Raw genomic sequence first — 26,006 nt, 5'->3', positions numbered from 1 at the left:
TACTCAAATGATCCAATTAAGGAGGCCATTTAGTCAGCAGCAGCAGAAGTCCTGTGCCTGGACGCTCCAACAGCGGCCAGACACAAGCAGAAGCAGAAGCAGCAGAAGCAGCAGCAGCACCACCTTTTGTTTTTTGGCTGCAGCAGCAGCAAGGCCCACAGGGCTGGCTAGCTGGCTAGCCAGCAAGCAGGTAGCAATGAAAGTAGGAATCTTTCTTTTTAACCCTGTAAGGGGGTGGTGCACTGTACCCGAAGATACTGCCATATCGGGTCAATGCATAGGGCGACGGAAGCAAGCTTCGAAATCGGCCCCCGTTCTCAAAAATCCATTTAATATATGGTCCCCAGATAGGGGACGTATCAGATATTAAACTGATAAGAACAGATACTACACTTGATCTTAGCCAAAAGGCCGAGAAGCGATAACCGTGAAAGGGGCGGGCCCAACAAGGTGCCCTTCATGGGCACTATCACTGCTTGCTGTCAGGGAGGCTGCCAGACAATTTTCCATGCACACTCTGGGCTGGGGGGCAGTCAACCACCAGTACACACAGCAGAACCTAAACCCATACCATTATTGCTAAGCAGCAAGACAGGGGCCCATTGCACTCCCACGGGGCCTTTTTAAATGCAATCCATAACCCGGATTTGCCAGGAACCCTTCTTACTCCTCCTACTTGCATGTGACACTGGGCTTAGGATCTGCATAGGAAACACACACACAAGCACACACCTACCTTTGTTGCCTGCAGATGCCTCCTTGGCTGTCCCCAAACGGTATCAAACCAACACCCACGGGAAGCTGTAAGCATAGAGGACATGCCTGCACCCCATTGGACTTACCTGTGTGGGTTAAATCCGGGTTATTTGACAACCTATGGCGGTGATGGTTCTGCTCAGGCAGAGCAGTGCTGATGCTCCTCATAAAGCTGTCGCTGCTGTGAAGGTTCTAGGTGACATCACAAATCCCTATGGTTACATACACAACAAAGCTGGGTTGTTGTTGTTTACACTCTGCAAGGCCTGTGGAAGTGAGTGACATCATAGCACTGTAGTTCTGAGGGTTCTAGATGGATGCAACAATCTCCTGTTGCTTCTATGAAGGCCATAATAGACGACATCACCAAACAGCTCCATAGTCACATACACAGCAAAGGAGAGATGTTGTTTACACCTAGTGATGTCAGTGGTATTGAGTGACATCACAGCACAGTGCTAAGGCTCCTGGGCCTGGACACAGCAGCGGCTGCAATATCTCAACGGAGAATACGTTTATATATATGTGTGTGTGTGCGCGTATATATATATATATATATATATATATATATATATATATATATATATATATATATTTCTCCGCCGAAATCACTTTTAAACCCATTTCCACCTTTTTTTCCCTTCTCTTCCTCTTACTTTTTTTTCACGTTTTTTTACGTTTTTCTCCTTTTCGCCTCTTTTCTGGGCGTATTATTCTTCTTTTTCTTCTTTTTTTTCGTCTAATGCATACCCCATCAGTGCAGCAATGCTTATTCAATACCGCCAGCAGATGGAGACACTGGGGGATAATTTTCTAAGGATTTATACTGATTTTTCCTGTCTGAATTTGTCGCACAGAAAGTTGCAGGCCAAATATGTGTGACATTTCTGCGACTTTAGCTTCTAGAGCATTTTTACAACATTATACATAGGTGCTGAATACATAAAAAGCGACTGTTCAGCGACAGACAAGTCGCATCGGCTGAAAGTAGGCCAGAATGTCAGTCCATGTTGGAGCAGGTTTAGATACAGTCTAAAGTATAGATCTCAAAGTCTGTGCACAGAATTTAGCAAGGGCCTCGCACCTTCTGATGCATCAGGTAGGTGCACAATAGCATAGCCTAACCCTCTGTACTTTGGTCTATATTGATGCGGGACATAGACAGCCAGCTGATGACCAATCCATTAGTGCAATGGATGGCTGGAAGCATTTGTCTTTGCCTTTGCAATACCACAGAAGCAATGCATGGTCAATGTACAGCAATGACACACCTGTGTGAACAGCCAGGAGACCCCCCCCCCCCCCCATGTTATGTTACATAGTTACATAGTTAGTACGGTCGAAAAAAGACATATGTCCATTAAGTTCAACCAGGGAATTAAGGGGTAGGGGTGTGGCGCGATATTGGGGAAGGGATGAGATTTTATATTTCTTCATAAGCATTAATCTTATTTTGTCAATTAGGAACATTCAGCACCCACCCGCTATCAAGGCAGCTGCCTATCATGTCATGCCCTACCTGCACAGGTGTGCTGGCTACTCAAATGATCCAATTAAGGAGGCCATTTAGTCAGCAGCAGCAGAAGTCCTGTGCCTGGACGCTCCAACAGCGGCCAGACACAAGCAGAAGCAGAAGCAGCAGAAGCAGCAGCAGCACCACCTTTTGTTTTTTGGCTGCAGCAGCAGCAAGGCCCACAGGGCTGGCTAGCTGGCTAGCCAGCAAGCAGGTAGCAATGAAAGTAGGAATCTTTCTTTTTAACCCTGTAAGGGGGTGGTGCACTGTACCCGAAGATACTGCCATATCGGGTCAATGCATAGGGCGACGGAAGCAAGCTTCGAAATCGGCCCCCGTTCTCAAAAATCCATTTAATATATGGTCCCCAGATAGGGGACGTATCAGATATTAAACTGATAAGAACAGATACTACACTTGATCTTAGCCAAAAGGCCGAGAAGCGATAACCGTGAAAGGGGCGGGCCCAACAAGGTGCCCTTCATGGGCACTATCACTGCTTGCTGTCAGGGAGGCTGCCAGACAATTTTCCATGCACACTCTGGGCTGGGGGGCAGTCAACCACCAGTACACACAGCAGAACCTAAACCCATACCATTATTGCTAAGCAGCAAGACAGGGGCCCATTGCACTCCCACGGGGCCTTTTTAAATGCAATCCATAACCCGGATTTGCCAGGAACCCTTCTTACTCCTCCTACTTGCATGTGACACTGGGCTTAGGATCTGCATAGGAAACACACACACAAGCACACACCTACCTTTGTTGCCTGCAGATGCCTCCTTGGCTGTCCCCAAACGGTATCAAACCAACACCCACGGGAAGCTGTAAGCATAGAGGACATGCCTGCACCCCATTGGACTTACCTGTGTGGGTTAAATCCGGGTTATTTGACAACCTATGGCGGTGATGGTTCTGCTCAGGCAGAGCAGTGCTGATGCTCCTCATAAAGCTGTCGCTGCTGTGAAGGTTCTAGGTGACATCACAAATCCCTATGGTTACATACACAACAAAGCTGGGTTGTTGTTGTTTACACTCTGCAAGGCCTGTGGAAGTGAGTGACATCATAGCACTGTAGTTCTGAGGGTTCTAGATGGATGCAACAATCTCCTGTTGCTTCTATGAAGGCCATAATAGACGACATCACCAAACAGCTCCATAGTCACATACACAGCAAAGGAGAGATGTTGTTTACACCTAGTGATGTCAGTGGTATTGAGTGACATCACAGCACAGTGCTAAGGCTCCTGGGCCTGGACACAGCAGCGGCTGCAATATCTCAACGGAGAATACGTTTATATATATGTGTGTGTGTGCGCGTATATATATATATATATATATATATATATATATATATATATATATTTCTCCGCCGAAATCACTTTTAAACCCATTTCCACCTTTTTTTCCCTTCTCTTCCTCTTACTTTTTTTTCACGTTTTTTTACGTTTTTCTCCTTTTCGCCTCTTTTCTGGGCGTATTATTCTTCTTTTTCTTCTTTTTTTTCGTCTAATGCATACCCCATCAGTGCAGCAATGCTTATTCAATACCGCCAGCAGATGGAGACACTGGGGGATAATTTTCTAAGGATTTATACTGATTTTTCCTGTCTGAATTTGTCGCACAGAAAGTTGCAGGCCAAATATGTGTGACATTTCTGCGACTTTAGCTTCTAGAGCATTTTTACAACATTATACATAGGTGCTGAATACATAAAAAGCGACTGTTCAGCGACAGACAAGTCGCATCGGCTGAAAGTAGGCCAGAATGTCAGTCCATGTTGGAGCAGGTTTAGATACAGTCTAAAGTATAGATCTCAAAGTCTGTGCACAGAATTTAGCAAGGGCCTCGCACCTTCTGATGCATCAGGTAGGTGCACAATAGCATAGCCTAACCCTCTGTACTTTGGTCTATATTGATGCGGGACATAGACAGCCAGCTGATGACCAATCCATTAGTGCAATGGATGGCTGGAAGCATTTGTCTTTGCCTTTGCAATACCACAGAAGCAATGCATGGTCAATGTACAGCAATGACACACCTGTGTGAACAGCCAGGAGACCCCCCCCCCCCCCCCCCCATGTTATGTTACATAGTTACATAGTTAGTACGGTCGAAAAAAGACATATGTCCATCAAGTTCAACCAGGGAATTAAGGGGTAGGGGTGTGGCGCGATATTGGGGAAGGGATGAGATTTTATATTTCTTCATAAGCATTAATCTTATTTTGTCAATTAGGAACATTCAGCACCCACCCGCTATCAAGGCAGCTGCCTATCATGTCATGCCCTACCTGCACAGGTGTGCTGGCTACTCAAATGATCCAATTAAGGAGGCCATTTAGTCAGCAGCAGCAGAAGTCCTGTGCCTGGACGCTCCAACAGCGGCCAGACACAAGCAGAAGCAGAAGCAGCAGAAGCAGCAGCAGCACCACCTTTTGTTTTTTGGCTGCAGCAGCAGCAAGGCCCACAGGGCTGGCTAGCTGGCTAGCCAGCAAGCAGGTAGCAATGAAAGTAGGAATCTTTCTTTTAACCCTGTAAGGGGGTGGTGCACTGTACCCGAAGATACTGCCATATCGGGTCAATGCATAGGGCGACGGAAGCAAGCTTCGAAATCGGCCCCCGTTCTCAAAAATCCATTTAATATATGGTCCCCAGATAGGGGACGTATCAGATATTAAACTGATAAGAACAGATACTACACTTGATCTTAGCCAAAAGGCCGAGAAGCGATAACCGTGAAAGGGGCGGGCCCAACAAGGTGCCCTTCATGGGCACTATCACTGCTTGCTGTCAGGGAGGCTGCCAGACAATTTTCCATGCACACTCTGGGCTGGGGGGCAGTCAACCACCAGTACACACAGCAGAACCTAAACCCATACCATTATTGCTAAGCAGCAAGACAGGGGCCCATTGCACTCCCACGGGGCCTTTTTAAATGCAATCCATAACCCGGATTTGCCAGGAACCCTTCTTACTCCTCCTACTTGCATGTGACACTGGGCTTAGGATCTGCATAGGAAACACACACACAAGCACACACCTACCTTTGTTGCCTGCAGATGCCTCCTTGGCTGTCCCCAAACGGTATCAAACCAACACCCACGGGAAGCTGTAAGCATAGAGGACATGCCTGCACCCCATTGGACTTACCTGTGTGGGTTAAATCCGGGTTATTTGACAACCTATGGCGGTCATGGTTCTGCTCAGGCAGAGCAGTGCTGATGCTCCTCATAAAGCTGTCGCTGCTGTGAAGGTTCTAGGTGACATCACAAATCCCTATGGTTACATACACAACAAAGCTGGGTTGTTGTTGTTTACACTCTGCAAGGCCTGTGGAAGTGAGTGACATCATAGCACTGTAGTTCTGAGGGTTCTAGATGGATGCAACAATCTCCTGTTGCTTCTATGAAGGCCATAATAGACGACATCACCAAACAGCTCCATAGTCACATACACAGCAAAGGAGAGATGTTGTTTACACCTAGTGATGTCAGTGGTATTGAGTGACATCACAGCACAGTGCTAAGGCTCCTGGGCCTGGACACAGCAGCGGCTGCAATATCTCAACGGAGAATACGTTTATATATATGTGTGTGTGTGCGCGTATATATATATATATATATATATATATATATATATATATATTTCTCCGCCGAAATCACTTTTAAACCCATTTCCACCTTTTTTTCCCTTCTCTTCCTCTTACTTTTTTTTCACGTTTTTTTACGTTTTTCTCCTTTTCGCCTCTTTTCTGGGCGTATTATTCTTCTTTTTCTTCTTTTTTTTCGTCTAATGCATACCCCATCAGTGCAGCAATGCTTATTCAATACCGCCAGCAGATGGAGACACTGGGGGATAATTTTCTAAGGATTTATACTGATTTTTCCTGTCTGAATTTGTCGCACAGAAAGTTGCAGGCCAAATATGTGTGACATTTCTGCGACTTTAGCTTCTAGAGCATTTTTACAACATTATACATAGGTGCTGAATACATAAAAAGCGACTGTTCAGCGACAGACAAGTCGCATCGGCTGAAAGTAGGCCAGAATGTCAGTCCATGTTGGAGCAGGTTTAGATACAGTCTAAAGTATAGATCTCAAAGTCTGTGCACAGAATTTAGCAAGGGCCTCGCACCTTCTGATGCATCAGGTAGGTGCACAATAGCATAGCCTAACCCTCTGTACTTTGGTCTATATTGATGCGGGACATAGACAGCCAGCTGATGACCAATCCATTAGTGCAATGGATGGCTGGAAGCATTTGTCTTTGCCTTTGCAATACCACAGAAGCAATGCATGGTCAATGTACAGCAATGACACACCTGTGTGAACAGCCAGGAGACGTCCCCCCCCCCCCCCCCCAAATTATGTTACATAGTTACATAGTTAGTACGGTCGAAAAAAGACATATGTCCATCAAGTTCAACCAGGGAATTAAGGGGTAGGGGTGTGGCGCGATATTGGGGAAGGGATGAGATTTTATATTTCTTCATAAGCATTAATCTTATTTTGTCAATTAGGAACATTCAGCACCCACCCGCTATCAAGGCAGCTGCCTATCATGTCATGCCCTACCTGCACAGGTGTGCTGGCTACTCAAATGATCCAATTAAGGAGGCCATTTAGTCAGCAGCAGCAGAAGTCCTGTGCCTGGACGCTCCAACAGCGGCCAGACACAAGCAGAAGCAGAAGCAGCAGAAGCAGCAGCAGCACCACCTTTTGTTTTTTGGCTGCAGCAGCAGCAAGGCCCACAGGGCTGGCTAGCTGGCTAGCCAGCAAGCAGGTAGCAATGAAAGTAGGAATCTTTCTTTTTAACCCTGTAAGGGGGTGGTGCACTGTACCCGAAGATACTGCCATATCGGGTCAATGCATAGGGCGACGGAAGCAAGCTTCGAAATCGGCCCCCGTTCTCAAAAATCCATTTAATATATGGTCCCCAGATAGGGGACGTATCAGATATTAAACTGATAAGAACAGATACTACACTTGATCTTAGCCAAAAGGCCGAGAAGCGATAACCGTGAAAGGGGCGGGCCCAACAAGGTGCCCTTCATGGGCACTATCACTGCTTGCTGTCAGGGAGGCTGCCAGACAATTTTCCATGCACACTCTGGGCTGGGGGGCAGTCAACCACCAGTACACACAGCAGAACCTAAACCCATACCATTATTGCTAAGCAGCAAGACAGGGGCCCATTGCACTCCCACGGGGCCTTTTTAAATGCAATCCATAACCCGGATTTGCCAGGAACCCTTCTTACTCCTCCTACTTGCATGTGACACTGGGCTTAGGATCTGCATAGGAAACACACACACAAGCACACACCTACCTTTGTTGCCTGCAGATGCCTCCTTGGCTGTCCCCAAACGGTATCAAACCAACACCCACGGGAAGCTGTAAGCATAGAGGACATGCCTGCACCCCATTGGACTTACCTGTGTGGGTTAAATCCGGGTTATTTGACAACCTATGGCGGTGATGGTTCTGCTCAGGCAGAGCAGTGCTGATGCTCCTCATAAAGCTGTCGCTGCTGTGAAGGTTCTAGGTGACATCACAAATCCCTATGGTTACATACACAACAAAGCTGGGTTGTTGTTGTTTACACTCTGCAAGGCCTGTGGAAGTGAGTGACATCATAGCACTGTAGTTCTGAGGGTTCTAGATGGATGCAACAATCTCCTGTTGCTTCTACGAAGGCCATAATAGACGACATCACCAAACAGCTCCATAGTCACATACACAGCAAAGGAGAGATGTTGTTTACACCTAGTGATGTCAGTGGTATTGAGTGACATCACAGCACAGTGCTAAGGCTCCTGGGCCTGGACACAGCAGCGGCTGCAATATCTCAACGGAGAATACGTTTATATATATGTGTGTGTGTGCGCGTATATATATATATATATATATATATATATATATATATATATATATTATATATATATTTCTCCGCCGAAATCACTTTTAAACCCATTTCCACCTTTTTTTCCCTTCTCTTCCTCTTACTTTTTTTTCACGTTTTTTTACGTTTTTCTCCTTTTCGCCTCTTTTCTGGGCGTATTATTCTTCTTTTTCTTCTTTTTTTTCGTCTAATGCATACCCCATCAGTGCAGCAATGCTTATTCAATACCGCCAGCAGATGGAGACACTGGGGGATAATTTTCTAAGGATTTATACTGATTTTTCCTGTCTGAATTTGTCGCACAGAAAGTTGCAGGCCAAATATGTGTGACATTTCTGCGACTTTAGCTTCTAGAGCATTTTTACAACATTATACATAGGTGCTGAATACATAAAAAGCGACTGTTCAGCGACAGACAAGTCGCATCGGCTGAAAGTAGGCCAGAATGTCAGTCCATGTTGGAGCAGGTTTAGATACAGTCTAAAGTATAGATCTCAAAGTCTGTGCACAGAATTTAGCAAGGGCCTCGCACCTTCTGATGCATCAGGTAGGTGCACAATAGCATAGCCTAACCCTCTGTACTTTGGTCTATATTGATGCGGGACATAGACAGCCAGCTGATGACCAATCCATTAGTGCAATGGATGGCTGGAAGCATTTGTCTTTGCCTTTGCAATACCACAGAAGCAATGCATGGTCAATGTACAGCAATGACACACCTGTGTGAACAGCCAGGAGACCCCCCCATGTTATGTTACATAGTTACATAGTTAGTACGGTCGAAAAAAGACATATGTCCATCAAGTTCAACCAGGGAATTAAGGGGTAGGGGTGTGGCGCGATATTGGGGAAGGGATGAGATTTTATATTTCTTCATAAGCATTAATCTTATTTTGTCAATTAGGAACATTCAGCACCCACCCGCTATCAAGGCAGCTGCCTATCATGTCATGCCCTACCTGCACAGGTGTGCTGGCTACTCAAATGATCCAATTAAGGAGGCCATTTAGTCAGCAGCAGCAGAAGTCCTGTGCCTGGACGCTCCAACAGCGGCCAGACACAAGCAGAAGCAGAAGCAGCAGAAGCAGCAGCAGCACCACCTTTTGTTTTTTGGCTGCAGCAGCAGCAAGGCCCACAGGGCTGGCTAGCTGGCTAGCCAGCAAGCAGGTAGCAATGAAAGTAGGAATCTTTCTTTTTAACCCTGTAAGGGGGTGGTGCACTGTACCCGAAGATACTGCCATATCGGGTCAATGCATAGGGCGACGGAAGCAAGCTTCGAAATCGGCCCCCGTTCTCAAAAATCCATTTAATATATGGTCCCCAGATAGGGGACGTATCAGATATTAAACTGATAAGAACAGATACTACACTTGATCTTAGCCAAAAGGCCGAGAAGCGATAACCGTGAAAGGGGCGGGCCCAACAAGGTGCCCTTCATGGGCACTATCACTGCTTGCTGTCAGGGAGGCTGCCAGACAATTTTCCATGCACACTCTGGGCTGGGGGGCAGTCAACCACCAGTACACACAGCAGAACCTAAACCCATACCATTATTGCTAAGCAGCAAGACAGGGGCCCATTGCACTCCCACGGGGCCTTTTTAAATGCAATCCATAACCCGGATTTGCCAGGAACCCTTCTTACTCCTCCTACTTGCATGTGACACTGGGCTTAGGATCTGCATAGGAAACACACACACAAGCACACACCTACCTTTGTTGCCTGCAGATGCCTCCTTGGCTGTCCCCAAACGGTATCAAACCAACACCCACGGGAAGCTGTAAGCATAGAGGACATGCCTGCACCCCATTGGACTTACCTGTGTGGGTTAAATCCGGGTTATTTGACAACCTATGGCGGTGATGGTTCTGCTCAGGCAGAGCAGTGCTGATGCTCCTCATAAAGCTGTCGCTGCTGTGAAGGTTCTAGGTGACATCACAAATCCCTATGGTTACATACACAACAAAGCTGGGTTGTTGTTGTTTACACTCTGCAAGGCCTGTGGAAGTGAGTGACATCATAGCACTGTAGTTCTGAGGGTTCTAGATGGATGCAACAATCTCCTGTTGCTTCTACGAAGGCCATAATAGACGACATCACCAAACAGCTCCATAGTCACATACACAGCAAAGGAGAGATGTTGTTTACACCTAGTGATGTCAGTGGTATTGAGTGACATCACAGCACAGTGCTAAGGCTCCTGGGCCTGGACACAGCAGCGGCTGCAATATCTCAACGGAGAATACGTTTATATATATGTGTGTGTGTGCGCGTATATATATATATATATATATATATATATATATATATATATATATATATATATATTTCTCCGCCGAAATCACTTTTAAACCCATTTCCACCTTTTTTTCCCTTCTCTTCCTCTTACTTTTTTTTCACGTTTTTTTACGTTTTTCTCCTTTTCGCCTCTTTTCTGGGCGTATTATTCTTCTTTTTCTTCTTTTTTTTCGTCTAATGCATACCCCATCAGTGCAGCAATGCTTATTCAATACCGCCAGCAGATGGAGACACTGGGGGATAATTTTCTAAGGATTTATACTGATTTTTCCTGTCTGAATTTGTCGCACAGAAAGTTGCAGGCCAAATATGTGTGACATTTCTGCGACTTTAGCTTCTAGAGCATTTTTACAACATTATACATAGGTGCTGAATACATAAAAAGCGACTGTTCAGCGACAGACAAGTCGCATCGGCTGAAAGTAGGCCAGAATGTCAGTCCATGTTGGAGCAGGTTTAGATACAGTCTAAAGTATAGATCTCAAAGTCTGTGCACAGAATTTAGCAAGGGCCTCGCACCTTCTGATGCATCAGGTAGGTGCACAATAGCATAGCCTAACCCTCTGTACTTTGGTCTATATTGATGCGGGACATAGACAGCCAGCTGATGACCAATCCATTAGTGCAATGGATGGCTGGAAGCATTTGTCTTTGCCTTTGCAATACCACAGAAGCAATGCATGGTCAATGTACAGCAATGACACACCTGTGTGAACAGCCAGGAGACCCCCCCCCCCCCCCATGTTATGTTACATAGTTACATAGTTAGTACGGTCGAAAAAAGACATATGTCCATCAAGTTCAACCAGGGAATTAAGGGGTAGGGGTGTGGCGCGATATTGGGGAAGGGATGAGATTTTATATTTCTTCATAAGCATTAATCTTATTTTGTCAATTAGGAACATTCAGCACCCACCCGCTATCAAGGCAGCTGCCTATCATGTCATGCCCTACCTGCACAGGTGTGCTGGCTACTCAAATGATCCAATTAAGGAGGCCATTTAGTCAGCAGCAGCAGAAGTCCTGTGCCTGGACGCTCCAACAGCGGCCAGACACAAGCAGAAGCAGAAGCAGCAGAAGCAGCAGCAGCACCACCTTTTGTTTTTTGGCTGCAGCAGCAGCAAGGCCCACAGGGCTGGCTAGCTGGCTAGCCAGCAAGCAGGTAGCAATGAAAGTAGGAATCTTTCTTTTTAACCCTGTAAGGGGGTGGTGCACTGTACCCGAAGATACTGCCATATCGGGTCAATGCATAGGGCGACGGAAGCAAGCTTCGAAATCGGCCCCCGTTCTCAAAAATCCATTTAATATATGGTCCCCAGATAGGGGACGTATCAGATATTAAACTGATAAGAACAGATACTACACTTGATCTTAGCCAAAAGGCCGAGAAGCGATAACCGTGAAAGGGGCGGGCCCAACAAGGTGCCCTTCATGGGCACTATCACTGCTTGCTGTCAGGGAGGCTGCCAGACAATTTTCCATGCACACTCTGGGCTGGGGGGCAGTCAACCACCAGTACACACAGCAGAACCTAAACCCATACCATTATTGCTAAGCAGCAAGACAGGGGCCCATTGCACTCCCACGGGGCCTTTTTAAATGCAATCCATAACCCGGATTTGCCAGGAACCCTTCTTACTCCTCCTACTTGCATGTGACACTGGGCTTAGGATCTGCATAGGAAACACACACACAAGCACACACCTACCTTTGTTGCCTGCAGATGCCTCCTTGGCTGTCCCCAAACGGTATCAAACCAACACCCACGGGAAGCTGTAAGCATAGAGGACATGCCTGCACCCCATTGGACTTACCTGTGTGGGTTAAATCCGGGTTATTTGACAACCTATGGCGGTGATGGTTCTGCTCAGGCAGAGCAGTGCTGATGCTCCTCATAAAGCTGTCGCTGCTGTGAAGGTTCTAGGTGACATCACAAATCCCTATGGTTACATACACAACAAAGCTGGGTTGTTGTTGTTTACACTCTGCAAGGCCTGTGGAAGTGAGTGACATCATAGCACTGTAGTTCTGAGGGTTCTAGATGGATGCAACAATCTCCTGTTGCTTCTACGAAGGCCATAATAGACGACATCACCAAACAGCTCCATAGTCACATACACAGCAAAGGAGAGATGTTGTTTACACCTAGTGATGTCAGTGGTATTGAGTGACATCACAGCACAGTGCTAAGGCTCCTGGGCCTGGACACAGCAGCGGCTGCAATATCTCAACGGAGAATACGTTTATATATATGTGTGTGTGTGCGCGTATATATATATATATATATATATATATATATATATATATATATATATATTTCTCCGCCGAAATCACTTTTAAACCCATTTCCACCTTTTTTTCCCTTCTCTTCCTCTTACTTTTTTTTCACGTTTTTTTACGTTTTTCTCCTTTTCGCCTCTTTTCTGGGCGTATTATTCTTCTTTTTCTTCTTTTTTTTCGTCTAATGCATACCCCATCAGTGCAGCAATGCTTATTCAATACCGCCAGCAGATGGAGACACTGGGGGATAATTTTCTAAGGATTTATACTGATTTTTCCTGTCTGAATTTGTCGCACAGAAAGTTGCAGGCCAAATATGTGTGACATTTCTGCGACTTTAGCTTCTAGAGCATTTTTACAACATTATACATAGGTGCTGAATACATAAAAAGCGACTGTTCAGCGACAGACAAGTCGCATCGGCTGAAAGTAGGCCAGAATGTCAGTCCATGTTGGAGCAGGTTTAGATACAGTCTAAAGTATAGATCTCAAAGTCTGTGCACAGAATTTAGCAAGGGCCTCGCACCTTCTGATGCATCAGGTAGGTGCACAATAGCATAGCCTAACCCTCTGTACTTTGGTCTATATTGATGCGGGACATAGACAGCCAGCTGATGACCAATCCATTAGTGCAATGGATGGCTGGAAGCATTTGTCTTTGCCTTTGCAATACCACAGAAGCAATGCATGGTCAATGTACAGCAATGACACACCTGTGTGAACAGCCAGGAGACCCCCCCCCCCCCCCCATGTTATGTTACATAGTTACATAGTTAGTACGGTCGAAAAAAGACATATGTCCATCAAGTTCAACCAGGGAATTAAGGGGTAGGGGTGTGGCGCGATATTGGGGAAGGGATGAGATTTTATATTTCTTCATAAGCATTAATCTTATTTTGTCAATTAGGAACATTCAGCACCCACCCGCTATCAAGGCAGCTGCCTATCATGTCATGCCCTACCTGCACAGGTGTGCTGGCTACTCAAATGATCCAATTAAGGAGGCCATTTAGTCAGCAGCAGCAGAAGTCCTGTGCCTGGACGCTCCAACAGGGGCCAGACACAAGCAGAAGCAGAAGCAGCAGAAGCAGCAGCAGCACCACCTTTTGTTTTTTGGCTGCAGCAGCAGCAAGGCCCACAGGGCTGGCTAGCTGGCTAGCCAGCAAGCAGGTAGCAATGAAAGTAGGAATCTTTCTTTTTAACCCTGTAAGGGGGTGGTGCACTGTACCCGAAGATACTGCCATATCGGGTCAATGCATAGGGCGACGGAAGCAAGCTTCGAAATCGGCCCCCGTTCTCAAAAATCCATTTAATATATGGTCCCCAGATAGGGGACGTATCAGATATTAAACTGATAAGAACAGATACTACACTTGATCTTAGCCAAAAGGCCGAGAAGCGATAACCGTGAAAGGGGCGGGCCCAACAAGGTGCCCTTCATGGGCACTATCACTGCTTGCTGTCAGGGAGGCTGCCAGACAATTTTCCATGCACACTCTGGGCTGGGGGGCAGTCAACCACCAGTACACACAGCAGAACCTAAACCCATACCATTATTGCTAAGCAGCAAGACAGGGGCCCATTGCACTCCCACGGGGCCTTTTTAAATGCAATCCATAACCCGGATTTGCCAGGAACCCTTCTTACTCCTCCTACTTGCATGTGACACTGGGCTTAGGATCTGCATAGGAAACACACACACAAGCACACACCTACCTTTGTTGCCTGCAGATGCCTCCTTGTCTGTCCCCAAACGGTATCAAACCAACACCCACGGGAAGCTGTAAGCATAGAGGACATGCCTGCACCCCATTGGACTTACCTGTGTGGGTTAAATCCGGGTTATTTGACAACCTATGGCGGTGATGGTTCTGCTCAGGCAGAGCAGTGCTGATGCTCCTCATAAAGCTGTCGCTGCTGTGAAGGTTCTAGGTGACATCACAAATCCCTATGGTTACATACACAACAAAGCTGGGTTGTTGTTGTTTACACTCTGCAAGGCCTGTGGAAGTGAGTGACATCATAGCACTGTAGTTCTGAGGGTTCTAGATGGATGCAACAATCTCCTGTTGCTTCTATGAAGGCCATAATAGACGACATCACCAAACAGCTCCATAGTCACATACACAGCAAAGGAGAGATGTTGTTTACACCTAGTGATGTCAGTGGTATTGAGTGACATCACAGCACAGTGCTAAGGCTCCTGGGCCTGGACACAGCAGCGGCTGCAATATCTCAACGGAGAATACGTTTATATATATGTGTGTGTGTGCGCGTATATATATATATATATATATATATATATATATATATATATATATATATTTCTCCGCCGAAATCACTTTTAAACCCATTTCCACCTTTTTTTCCCTTCTCTTCCTCTTACTTTTTTTTCACGTTTTTTTACGTTTTTCTCCTTTTCGCCTCTTTTCTGGGCGTATTATTCTTCTTTTTCTTCTTTTTTTTCGTCTAATGCATACCCCATCAGTGCAGCAATGCTTATTCAATACCGCCAGCAGATGGAGACACTGGGGGATAATTTTCTAAGGATTTATACTGATTTTTCCTGTCTGAATTTGTCGCACAGAAAGTTGCAGGCCAAATATGTGTGACATTTCTGCGACTTTAGCTTCTAGAGCATTTTTACAACATTATACATAGGTGCTGAATACATAAAAAGCGACTGTTCAGCGACAGACAAGTCGCATCGGCTGAAAGTAGGCCAGAATGTCAGTCCATGTTGGAGCAGGTTTAGATACAGTCTAAAGTATAGATCTCAAAGTCTGTGCACAGAATTTAGCAAGGGCCTCGCACCTTCTGATGCATCAGGTAGGTGCACAATAGCATAGCCTAACCCTCTGTACTTTGGTCTATATTGATGCGGGACATAGACAGCCAGCTGATGACCAATCCATTAGTGCAATGGATGGCTGGAAGCATTTGTCTTTGCCTTTGCAATACCACAGAAGCAATGCATGGTCAATGTACAGCAATGACACACCTGTGTGAACAGCCAGGAGACCCCCCCCCCCCCCCCATGTTATGTTACATAGTTACATAGTTAGTACGGTCGAAAAAAGACATATGTCCATCAAGTTCAACCAGGGAATTAAGGGGTAGGGGTGTGGCGCGATATTGGGGAAGGGATGAGATTTTATATTTCTTCATAAGCATTAATCTTATTTTGTCAATTAGGAACATTCAGCACCCACCCGCTATCAAGGCAGCTGCCTATCATGTCATGCCCTACCTGCACAGGTGTGCTGGCTACTCAAATGATCCAATTAAGGAGGCCATTTAGTCAGCAGCAGCAGAAGTCCTGTGCCTGGACGCTCCAACAGCGGCCAGACACAAGCAGAAGCAGAAGCAGCAGAAGCAGCAGCAGCACCACCTTTTGTTTTTTGGCTGCAGCAGCAGCAAGGCCCACAGGGCTGGCTAGCTGGCTAGCCAGCAAGCAGGTAGCAATGAAAGTAGGAATCTTTCTTTTTAACCCTGTAAGGGGGTGGTGCACTGTACCCGAAGATACTGCCATATCGGGTCAATGCATAGGGCGACGGAAGCAAGCTTCGAAATCGGCCCCCGTTCTCAAAAATCCATTTAATATATGGTCCCCAGATAGGGGACGTATCAGATATTAAACTGATAAGAACAGATACTACACTTGATCTTAGCCAAAAGGCCGAGAAGCGATAACCGTGAAAGGGGCGGGCCCAACAAGGTGCCCTTCATGGGCACTATCACTGCTTGCTGTCAGGGAGGCTGCCAGACAATTTTCCATGCACACTCTGGGCTGGGGGGCAGTCAACCACCAGTACACACAGCAGAACCTAAACCCATACCATTATTGCTAAGCAGCAAGACAGGGGCCCATTGCACTCCCACGGGGCCTTTTTAAATGCAATCCATAACCCGGATTTGCCAGGAACCCTTCTTACTCCTCCTACTTGCATGTGACACTGGGCTTAGGATCTGCATAGGAAACACACACACAAGCACACACCTACCTTTGTTGCCTGCAGATGCCTCCTTGGCTGTCCCCAAACGGTATCAAACCAACACCCACGGGAAGCTGTAAGCATAGAGGACATGCCTGCACCCCATTGGACTTACCTGTGTGGGTTAAATCCGGGTTATTTGACAACCTATGGCGGTGATGGTTCTGCTCAGGCAGAGCAGTGCTGATGCTCCTCATAAAGCTGTCGCTGCTGTGAAGGTTCTAGGTGACATCACAAATCCCTATGGTTACATACACAACAAAGCTGGGTTGTTGTTGTTTACACTCTGCAAGGCCTGTGGAAGTGAGTGACATCATAGCACTGTAGTTCTGAGGGTTCTAGATGGATGCAACAATCTCCTGTTGCTTCTATGAAGGCCATAATAGACGACATCACCAAACAGCTCCATAGTCACATACACAGCAAAGGAGAGATGTTGTTTACACCTAGTGATGTCAGTGGTATTGAGTGACATCACAGCACAGTGCTAAGGCTCCTGGGCCTGGACACAGCAGCGGCTGCAATATCTCAACGGAGAATACGTTTATATATATGTGTGTGTGTGCGCGTATATATATATATATATATATATATATATATATATATATATATATATTTCTCCGCCGAAATCACTTTTAAACCCATTTCCACCTTTTTTTCCCTTCTCTTCCTCTTACTTTTTTTTCACGTTTTTTTACGTTTTTCTCCTTTTCGCCTCTTTTCTGGGCGTATTATTCTTCTTTTTCTTCTTTTTTTTCGTCTAATGCATACCCCATCAGTGCAGCAATGCTTATTCAATACCGCCAGCAGATGGAGACACTGGGGGATAATTTTCTAAGGATTTATACTGATTTTTCCTGTCTGAATTTGTCGCACAGAAAGTTGCAGGCCAAATATGTGTGACATTTCTGCGACTTTAGCTTCTAGAGCATTTTTACAACATTATACATAGGTGCTGAATACATAAAAAGCGACTGTTCAGCGACAGACAAGTCGCATCGGCTGAAAGTAGGCCAGAATGTCAGTCCATGTTGGAGCAGGTTTAGATACAGTCTAAAGTATAGATCTCAAAGTCTGTGCACAGAATTTAGCAAGGGCCTCGCACCTTCTGATGCATCAGGTAGGTGCACAATAGCATAGCCTAACCCTCTGTACTTTGGTCTATATTGATGCGGGACATAGACAGCCAGCTGATGACCAATCCATTAGTGCAATGGATGGCTGGAAGCATTTGTCTTTGCCTTTGCAATACCACAGAAGCAATGCATGGTCAATGTACAGCAATGACACACCTGTGTGAACAGCCAGGAGACCCCCCCCCCCCCCCATGTTATGTTACATAGTTACATAGTTAGTACGGTCGAAAAAAGACATATGTCCATCAAGTTCAACCAGGGAATTAAGGGGTAGGGGTGTGGCGCGATATTGGGGAAGGGATGAGATTTTATATTTCTTCATAAGCATTAATCTTATTTTGTCAATTAGGAACATTCAGCACCCACCCGCTATCAAGGCAGCTGCCTATCATGTCATGCCCTACCTGCACAGGTGTGCTGGCTACTCAAATGATCCAATTAAGGAGGCCATTTAGTCAGCAGCAGCAGAAGTCCTGTGCCTGGACGCTCCAACAGCGGCCAGACACAAGCAGAAGCAGAAGCAGCAGAAGCAGCAGCAGCACCACCTTTTGTTTTTTGGCTGCAGCAGCAGCAAGGCCCACAGGGCTGGCTAGCTGGCTAGCCAGCAAGCAGGTAGCAATGAAAGTAGGAATCTTTCTTTTTAACCCTGTAAGGGGGTGGTGCACTGTACCCGAAGATACTGCCATATCGGGTCAATGCATAGGGCGACGGAAGCAAGCTTCGAAATCGGCCCCCGTTCTCAAAAATCCATTTAATATATGGTCCCCAGATAGGGGACGTATCAGATATTAAACTGATAAGAACAGATTTTTTGATTGAAAGAGCTTTATTTTCCGTTCAGTCATTACAAGTCGTACAATAAATTACAGTCACACAAAGCATGATAGTACAATACACAGCAAAGGTTCCCTAAGCTATACATCGCACACCATGCTACTCTAACATTCAGCTCAATCCTGCAATATAAAGGCACAAGAGATCAAACAAAAACCAAATAATACAATCTGTGATCGGGGTAGGGGTGTGGGCGACTATGTGGGGGTAGGGAGGGGGGCGGATCACAGGGCCAAACTGTTGGGCTGTATCTTCAGGGGGACATGGGAGAAGGAGAGGGGTCTTCACTCCTCTTCTTCCTCATCAACGGCCGAGCTGTCCAAGATGGAATAGTCTCTAAGCAGGTTCTTGATGAACCTGCGGCAGTCCCGGACGGACATGTTTTCCCTGTTGATCACGAGGCGGTTCCTGGCAAGCCACACTGCGTCCTTAAAACAGTTCATAAGGCGCCAGGCCTCCTGGATGGCCTCCACGTCGTGGGTCCCAGGGAACAGGCCGTAAAGCACCGAATGGTACGATAGGCAGCTCCTGGGCACTGAGTCTCTGAGTTCCTGTTCTAGGGCGTCCAACAGACCCTGTGCAAAGGGGCACTGCCAAAACACGTGGAAAGATGTTTCCTCCACGTAGGGGCAACGGGGGCAGTACCGGGTCTTGCACAGGTTGCGGGCATGCATGAATGACCTGAGAGAGAGACCTCCCATGACGGCCATCCACGACAAGTCCTTGTGTCCATTGGTAAGCCGCTTTGAGGCCACATTGTTCCAAACTGTCTCTGCAGTGGCTGCGGGGAGTCCCGGAACCAGCTCGGTCGAGTCCTTAGCTCGGATGAGCTTGTGGATTGTCTTTGGCTTCCATAGGTCTGGTTTCAGTCCTTCCAGCTGGTGCTCCCTCACAAACCGGACAACATCCCCATAGAACCAGGGAGTGTTCCAGTTGTAAGGGATGGAGCTGTCCCACTTGTCCCAGCCCAGCTGTCTCCAGAGGGGCATGAGAAGCAAGCGAGACATGGACCTGCCCGCTGAGCCAGTCTTTTCTACAAGAGTCCGCTGCACCGTGACACATGCAAAGGAGGCCCTCAGCAGAGCGGGGATGTCGGGTATTCCCTTCCCACCCTTGCGGGGTTCCTTGTACATCACGGTCCTCTTGACTCTGTCCATTTTGCCCCAGACGAAGCCAAACACTGTCCGGGTGATGGCCTTGCAAACGGTGGTATGGGGAGGCCAGGCCTGTGCGGTATATTGGAGCACAGGCAAAACTTCACTCCGCAGGACAAGTGCCTTGCCTTCCATCGTGAGCTTTCTGGAGCTCCACAGTCCGATCTTTGAGTTTATCCTTCCTAGTCGGTCTTGCCAAGACTTAAGGGCCGCTCCTTCCTTCCCGAACCAGACTCCAAGAATTTGAATGAAGTCCGGCTTAATAGTAAAGGGGAAGGGGGCGGAAGAAGCCAGGTGCCACTCCCCGAAGAGCATGGCCTCCGACTTCCCGCAGTTGACTTTTGCCCCCGAAGCTCTGCCGAAGTCCTCGCAGGTCTGGACGAGTGCAGTCACCGAACGCTGGTCAGCGCAGAAGACGGTCACGTCGTCCATGTAGAGCGAGCACTTGACCTCGTGGCGATCTGGTCCTGGTGCGGTGATCCCTCTGATCTCTCCATTCTGCCGGATAGTCTCAGCGAAGAGCTCTATAACACAAACAAAAAGGAGAGGTGAAAGGGGGCAGCCTTGTCTAACCCCTGAAAGAATGGAAAAGGGGTCAGTCTTCCAGCCGTTCACCAACACCGTGCTGTAAATGTCAAAATACATAACGTTAACAAAAGAGCAAAACATCTTCCCCAGACCCAGCCTGCGCAAAACCCTGTCCATGAATGCGTGGGAGACACGGTCGAACGCCTTCTCCTGATCTAAGCTGACCAGGGCGGCGCGGCCCCCGCGGTCCTGGATGTAATGGACCGTGTCTCTCACAAGGGCAAGGCTGTCGGCAATCCTGCGGCCAGGAATGCTGCAGGTCTGGTCCGGATGGACGATCTGCCCCATGACAGGTTTCAGCCTGTTGGCCAGTACCTTGGCGAGGATCTTGTAGTCCACGTTCAGGAGAGAGATGGGACGCCAGTTTTTCAGGTCACATCTCTCCCCCTTCCGCTTATACAAGATCGTGATCATCCCTTCCCTCAACGACGGAGGCATTCTGCCCCCCACCACCATCTCCTCGTACACCTCCAACAGGTCCGGACAGATCAGGTCACCCAGCGCTACGTAGAGCTCGGCCGGGAGACCGTCACTGCCCGGGGTCCTGCCGGGCTTAAAGGATCTAGCGGCAGAGAGCAGCTCCCCCACCGTCAAGGGATCGTCCATAGCCGCCGCACCTGCGGGATCAACAACGTTAGTGACACCTGACAGGAACCTCTCGGCGGCTTCGGGGTCGGATGACTTGGGGGCGTAGAGGTTGCTGTAGAAGTCGTGGACGACCCCCATCACTTCCTCCTTGCCGCTCCTCATGTGTCCGGTCTCATCTCGTAGCTCAGTCAGGGGCGTGTGGCCGGCATGGAGCTTCCTGAAAAAGAAAGAGTTACATTTCTCACCCTTCTCCAGGTTCTCCACCTTGGAACGAAAGACGATTCGCTTGGATTCCTCCTCAAAGTGCCTTTTCAAGCTCTTTTTGGTCTCCTCCAGCTCCTCCCTGACGTCCCAGCCACACTGGAGCAGGTCCTGCAGGGACCGCAGCTCGCGCTGCAGTTTCCTCAAGTCCCACTTCTTCGCACACGCCTGTTGTCTGCCTTTTGCCTGAAAGAAACAACGGAATTCGACTTTAACATATTCCCACCAATCGCTGATGCACTTGAACAGACATTTGTCATTTCGCCATACAAGGTACGCATCCCTAAGTTCCTCCATGACCTCCCTCTGCTCCAACAGGGCACAATTCAACTTCCAGGAGCCTGGGCCAGGAGGGAATCCATGGCCCAGAGTCCCCCGGAATCGAATGGCCCTGTGGTCAGAGAAGAAGCAGGGGACCATAGAGTACGACACCTTTCTGACTGCTCTCGAAGTGAAGATGAAGTCTATCCGAGAACGGAGCGAGCCATCGGGGCGGCTCCACGTATAGTTTACGGAGCCGTTCCCGATGGACCCGACAACGTCCTGCAAGGATGCCTCCGTCACCATCTCAATCAGCAGTTTAGACGTCACGTCCAGGTTGGCGGATGTGCCAGAACTGCGCCCGTCCACCTCAATGGGGCAGTTGAAGTCACCACCCAACACTACTGCCCTAGTGGTGGCGAGTTCAGCCCGCAGGGCCTGGAGAACCTCCAGTCGGACATCCCTCTCAGGGGAGGCGTACACGTTGATGAGCCGCACGGGCTCACCCGCCCAGGAACCGTCTGCGACAAGAAGTCTGCCACAGACGAGCTCCCGGACGGAATCAAGTGCAAAGTTACCTCCCCTGATCAGGATGGCCACCCCCGCAGACCTATTGTCGCCCCCACCAGACCAGTAGGAAGGGCCGTGAGGCCACTGCCTGGCCAGATGGTTGTAAGACCTAGAAGCAGACAAAGCACATTCCTGCAACATGTAAACATCACACCTCTGGGAATCTAAGAACGTAAGAACAGTCTGGAATCTAAACCAAGCTCTAATACTCCTCACATTAATGCAGAAGATGTTGAGATCAGCCATGGGAATAAAAAAAGAGAGGTTAGTTCTGATACTAGTTACCAGTCTGGTCGGACGGGTCCTCTTCTCTGGCGCCTGTCGGCTCGTGTGGCTTCTCGTAGCGCCCTTCCAAGAACTCGTCGTAGACCGTGTTGGACGGAGTGTCCAGGATTTTCTTAACCTCTGGGTCCTGCAGCAGCTCCTCCATAGATTGAGCTTGGACTGGCTCTGCTTGGACCTGCTCCACTTGGGCCTGCTCCATCACCTCCTCTCCTTCTGAAGCCTCAGGGCTCTCGCAGACCTGCTCCATCTCCTCCTCCTCATCTGAAGCTTGAGGGGTTTCGCAGGTCTCGATTATCTTTCTTTTGTGGGACTCTTCTGATACGTTGTCCCTTCCTTTCCTCTTCCTCTGTATGGTACCTGGGGGAGGAAGCACAGGAAAGTCCTCCGAAGGGCGGGCACCAGCAGCTGGAGGGGGGTTAGGTGCTGCTGGGCCAGGAGAGAAAGGAGGCTGGGTGGGGCGGGGGGCAGGAGAGAGTGCCCGGGCAGGGGAGGACGGGGCAGGGGTGGGCCGGGCAGGGGAGGACGGGGCAGGGGTGGGCCGGGCAGGGGAGGACGGGGCAGGGGTGGGCCGGGGTGGGGTACGGGGGGCAGGGGTGGGCCGGGGTGGGGTACGGGGGGCAGGGGTGGGGCGGGATGGGGCAGGAGGGGCGGGGGTGGGACGGGGTGGGGCGGGGGTGGGACGGGATGGGGCAGGAGGGGCAGGGGTGGGACGGGATGGGGCAGGAGGGGCAGGGGTGGGACGGGATGGGGCAGGGGTGGGACGGGATGGGGCAGGGGTGGGGCGGGATGGGGCAGGAGATGGGGCGGGAGGGGCAGGGGATGGGGCGGGAGGGGCAGGGGAGGGGCGGGACGGGGCAGGGGTGGTGGCTTTCGCCTTCTTACCCTCCTTGGTCGGCTTGGCCATCCGTGGTGTTGGCTCCGGAGCTGGGGCTGGCTTCGGTGCTCTCGCTGCCACAGATGCCCATGTTCTCTCCCTCTGGGGGCAGTCCTTGTAGCTGTGGGCTGCCAGTCCGCAGAGGTTGCAGGTCTTGCTCTTGGGGCAGTCCTTGGTCGTGTGACCTGTCACACGGCAATACCTGCAGGCATCCTCCGTACAGTCCTTGCCCTCGTGGCCCATCTTGCCACATCTCCTGCAGGTCTGCGGCATGTCCGGGTAGAAGATAAGTCCTGTGGAGTTGCCCAAGGAAAATGTCGTTGGCAGGTGCTGTAGTCCGTCTGGAGAAGCAGGGTTCTTGTTGAGTCTGACGACCACAGACCACTTGCAGGTCCAGTATCCGAGTGAGTTCAGGATGCGGGTGGGCTCCCTCACCACGGTGCAGAAGCGCTTCAGGAAGGTCGAGATGTCCGTGCCTGGGGTGTGTGGGTTCCGCATTGAGACCGTCACCCGCCTCTCCTCTCTTTGAATAAGGCAGTTGCCCACAAAGCGAGAGAAAGGGGATTCGGGACTCGCCGCTTTCACCACCTCCCAGTATCTTCTACAGGTCCCAATGGTGGCAAAGGTGATGTAGAAGATTCCCGAAAAGAAGGTTGCTATTCCCAGGGTGTCAGCCGTGGGGAAGCCTTGATCCGCCAGCATCTTCTTGCAGAACACGTCGTGGGACATGTCCGGCACCCTTCCGTCCACGGGCTTGAGCTTCAAGGCAACAGTCTGCCTCATCCAGGGCTCCAGGGTTGGAGCTTCCAGGTTAGGAATTCTGCCGCCCTTCTGCCTTGCCGTGGTGGAGGTTGAAGCTTGCTGTGGTTGGGGCTGGACCTCCAGGCCTTGCCCTGCAGCCTCCTGGGTGGACTTGCTGGTTGAGGCCATGGCTTCTTCCAGCAGGCTCTTTTCCGCTTCCTTGCTTGCTTGTGGAGAGAGGCTTCGCAAAGTCTTCTTTCCCGGGTGGGAGGAGCTATGCAGATCCGGTCCCGGTGGGAGGAGCTATGCAAATCCTTCTCCAGAGGCAGCGAGTTTCTTCGAAAAGATTCTGCGCCGCCTTCCTCTTCGCCGCTGTTCCGGAATTCACTGCCGATTCCCTTCTTCCAGGTTCTTCGTCGGCTTCTTCCGGAGCTGCAGTCTTCAAGATCTTCTCCTTCTTCAGATGTTCCGAGGCAGGCAGGAGACGATCTTCAGGTGGTATGCTCTAGAGAAATGCGGTTCTAATAAGAACGAAAAGTACTGCAATCGTACTACGCAAAATCTCTACCACAATGCTTGGAGTTCTTCAGACCGTAGCGATCATGGTATCTCCCCTGCCAGGTAAGTAAACTGATAAGAACAGATACTACACTTGATCTTAGCCAAAAGGCCGAGAAGCGATAACCGTGAAAGGGGCGGGCCCAACAAGGTGCCCTTCATGGGCACTATCACTGCTTGCTGTCAGGGAGGCTGCCAGACAATTTTCCATGCACACTCTGGGCTGGGGGGCAGTCAACCACCAGTACACACAGCAGAACCTAAACCCATACCATTATTGCTAAGCAGCAAGACAGGGGCCCATTGCACTCCCACGGGGCCTTTTTAAATGCAATCCATAACCCGGATTTGCCAGGAACCCTTCTTACTCCTCCTACTTGCATGTGACACTGGGCTTAGGATCTGCATAGGAAACACACACACAAGCACACACCTACCTTTGTTGCCTGCAGATGCCTCCTTGGCTGTCCCCAAACGGTATCAAACCAACACCCACGGGAAGCTGTAAGCATAGAGGACATGCCTGCACCCCATTGGACTTACCTGTGTGGGTTAAATCCGGGTTATTTGACAACCTATGGCGGTGATGGTTCTGCTCAGGCAGAGCAGTGCTGATGCTCCTCATAAAGCTGTCGCTGCTGTGAAGGTTCTAGGTGACATCACAAATCCCTATGGTTACATACACAACAAAGCTGGGTTGTTGTTGTTTACACTCTGCAAGGCCTGTGGAAGTGAGTGACATCATAGCACTGTAGTTCTGAGGGTTCTAGATGGATGCAACAATCTCCTGTTGCTTCTATGAAGGCCATAATAGACGACATCACCAAACAGCTCCATAGTCACATACACAGCAAAGGAGAGATGTTGTTTACACCTAGTGATGTCAGTGGTATTGAGTGACATCACAGCACAGTGCTAAGGCTCCTGGGCCTGGACACAGCAGCGGCTGCAATATCTCAACGGAGAATACGTTTATATATATGTGTGTGTGTGCGCGTATATATATATATATATATATATATATATATATATATATATATATATTTCTCCGCCGAAATCACTTTTAAACCCATTTCCACCTTTTTTTCCCTTCTCTTCCTCTTACTTTTTTTTCACGTTTTTTTACGTTTTTCTCCTTTTCGCCTCTTTTCTGGGCGTATTATTCTTCTTTTTCTTCTTTTTTTTCGTCTAATGCATACCCCATCAGTGCAGCAATGCTTATTCAATACCGCCAGCAGATGGAGACACTGGGGGATAATTTTCTAAGGATTTATACTGATTTTTCCTGTCTGAATTTGTCGCACAGAAAGTTGCAGGCCAAATATGTGTGACATTTCTGCGACTTTAGCTTCTAGAGCATTTTTACAACATTATACATAGGTGCTGAATACATAAAAAGCGACTGTTCAGC

The 26,006-nt window shown here is 48.6% G+C and overlaps 8 non-coding genes and 2 pseudogenes across 8 annotated transcripts; all 10 read right to left on the bottom strand.

The window, feature by feature from the left end:
- Positions 1-232: 232 nt before the first annotated feature.
- LOC130302989 (U2 spliceosomal RNA) lies at positions 233-423 on the bottom strand. The gene has a single exon (XR_008853122.1). It is a non-coding gene; the product is annotated as a U2 spliceosomal RNA (small nuclear RNA).
- A 2,102-nt stretch (positions 424-2,525) lies between these two features.
- On the bottom strand, positions 2,526-2,716 carry LOC130302988 (U2 spliceosomal RNA). Its single transcript, XR_008853121.1, has one exon. It is a non-coding gene; the product is annotated as a U2 spliceosomal RNA (small nuclear RNA).
- A 2,095-nt stretch (positions 2,717-4,811) lies between these two features.
- On the bottom strand, positions 4,812-5,002 carry LOC130302986 (U2 spliceosomal RNA). The gene has a single exon (XR_008853120.1). It is a non-coding gene; the product is annotated as a U2 spliceosomal RNA (small nuclear RNA).
- Positions 5,003-7,095: 2,093 nt separating this feature from the next.
- LOC130302985 (U2 spliceosomal RNA) lies at positions 7,096-7,286 on the bottom strand. The gene has a single exon (XR_008853119.1). It is a non-coding gene; the product is annotated as a U2 spliceosomal RNA (small nuclear RNA).
- Positions 7,287-9,381: 2,095 nt separating this feature from the next.
- LOC130302983 (U2 spliceosomal RNA) lies at positions 9,382-9,572 on the bottom strand. The gene has a single exon (XR_008853117.1). It is a non-coding gene; the product is annotated as a U2 spliceosomal RNA (small nuclear RNA).
- Positions 9,573-11,674: 2,102 nt separating this feature from the next.
- Positions 11,675-11,865, bottom strand: LOC130302982 (U2 spliceosomal RNA). The gene has a single exon (XR_008853116.1). It is a non-coding gene; the product is annotated as a U2 spliceosomal RNA (small nuclear RNA).
- A 2,097-nt stretch (positions 11,866-13,962) lies between these two features.
- On the bottom strand, positions 13,963-14,153 carry LOC130302981 (U2 spliceosomal RNA). Its single transcript, XR_008853114.1, has one exon. It is a non-coding gene; the product is annotated as a U2 spliceosomal RNA (small nuclear RNA).
- A 2,097-nt stretch (positions 14,154-16,250) lies between these two features.
- LOC130302980 (U2 spliceosomal RNA) lies at positions 16,251-16,441 on the bottom strand. The gene has a single exon (XR_008853113.1). It is a non-coding gene; the product is annotated as a U2 spliceosomal RNA (small nuclear RNA).
- Positions 16,442-18,535: 2,094 nt separating this feature from the next.
- Positions 18,536-18,709, bottom strand: LOC130302992 (U2 spliceosomal RNA; annotated as a pseudogene).
- A 5,860-nt stretch (positions 18,710-24,569) lies between these two features.
- On the bottom strand, positions 24,570-24,719 carry LOC130302999 (U2 spliceosomal RNA; annotated as a pseudogene).
- Positions 24,720-26,006: the final 1,287 nt, after the last annotated feature.

The sequence above is a fragment of the Hyla sarda genome, unplaced genomic scaffold (genome assembly GCF_029499605.1).
Source record: "Hyla sarda isolate aHylSar1 unplaced genomic scaffold, aHylSar1.hap1 scaffold_1187, whole genome shotgun sequence".
In the NCBI taxonomy this organism is placed as follows: Eukaryota; Metazoa; Chordata; class Amphibia; order Anura; family Hylidae; genus Hyla; species Hyla sarda.
Note: the sequence above shows the minus strand (reverse complement) of the source record. Positions and strands in the feature narration are given on the sequence as shown.